Below are 1368 nucleotides of genomic sequence, written 5' to 3' on the forward strand. Positions count from 1 at the left end.
TTTTTAGGGAAGGGTCTACAGGGAGCTCAAGGTCTCACTACTAGATCAGACTCATAAGTGAGATCCGCCTGTTTACAGCCTCCCAAGAGTTGGGATTATAGGTGCATGCCTCCACACCAGGATCGAACCCTCCCCCCCTTTGCGCCTGCACACACTTTAATCTGTTGAGCTATTTGGCTGGCCTTTAGCCCTATCCATTTTGAATTGTAGGTAAATTACCTTCACACCTCTCTAAAGCATCAGGGTTCCCCAGGATTGAACCCAGAGCCTTCCAGTTGAGCTACATTCCCATCCTGCTTTAGTGTCCTAGAACGTTGGGATTACAGGTGTGTGCCACCATAGCCAGCTACCTATTACTTTTAAAACATAAAATCCCATTTATTTAGTTATTTATTTATTTTTGCGGAACCAGAGATTGAACTCAGGCCCTTGTGCTTGCCAGGGAAGCGCTTATTACACTGAGCCATCTCCTGGGCCCTTTTTATAAGGATTTTTTTTTTTGCTCCGAATGCCTTCAGGGCAGGTTTGGCTGGCTTGAGTTGTGGGGATCGAACCACAGCAACCTGAGCCTGACTGCTTTGTTGAAGCAGCCACTTAAAGAACTGAACTAAGGGGCAGGCCCCCATAAAGTCCCATTTAAAGGCATAGAAAAGGAAACTAGAAAAAGGAATTTTAGATGTTCTCAGTATGTGTGTACACAAAATAGGTTTTATTACTTAGCTCCTTTTGTTTTTTTCTTTTTAGATAGGGTCTCACTATGTAGTTTGGACTGACCTTAAACTCACTGTGTAGCTCGGGCTGATCTCAAACTCAGGATGACTTTTCCTGCCTTGACCAAGGAGTGATATGACAGGTCTATGTTGCCAGGCCTTGGACTTGTAGTGATCCCCAGTGCTGGGATTACAGGCATGTGCCACCATTCCTGGTCTTCGTGGCTGGCACAGCATGCAGTACTGGGATTGAACTTGGGTCCTTGTGCTTGTCAGGCAGGCGCCTGAGTTATTTTCCTAGCCTTCCTACTCTTTGAGAGTCTCATGTAGGTCAGTCTGTAATGTATTTAGTATAGGATCTCACTTCAAACTTTGGGGATTCTTCTTCAGCCTCCTGAATGCTATGATTACAGCTGTGTGCCACCATATCTAGGTCCAGTCTTTTTTGAACTGTTTTATTTTGAAATAGGTATAAGTTGCCCAGCCTGACTTTATTTTATTTTTTGATGGAACCAGGGATTGAACTCAGCCCCTTGTGCTTGCCAGGGAAGCACTTATTCTACTGAGCCGTCTCCCCGGCCCTTCTGACTTTAAATCTTATAAATTTTCAGTTCTGCTTCATCTTTCATAGTAGTTGGACTATAAGTATTTGGTGTCT

The sequence above is a fragment of the Octodon degus genome, unplaced genomic scaffold (assembly GCF_000260255.1).
Source record: "Octodon degus isolate 3935 unplaced genomic scaffold, OctDeg1.0 scaffold00072, whole genome shotgun sequence".
Taxonomy (NCBI): Eukaryota; Metazoa; Chordata; class Mammalia; order Rodentia; family Octodontidae; genus Octodon; species Octodon degus.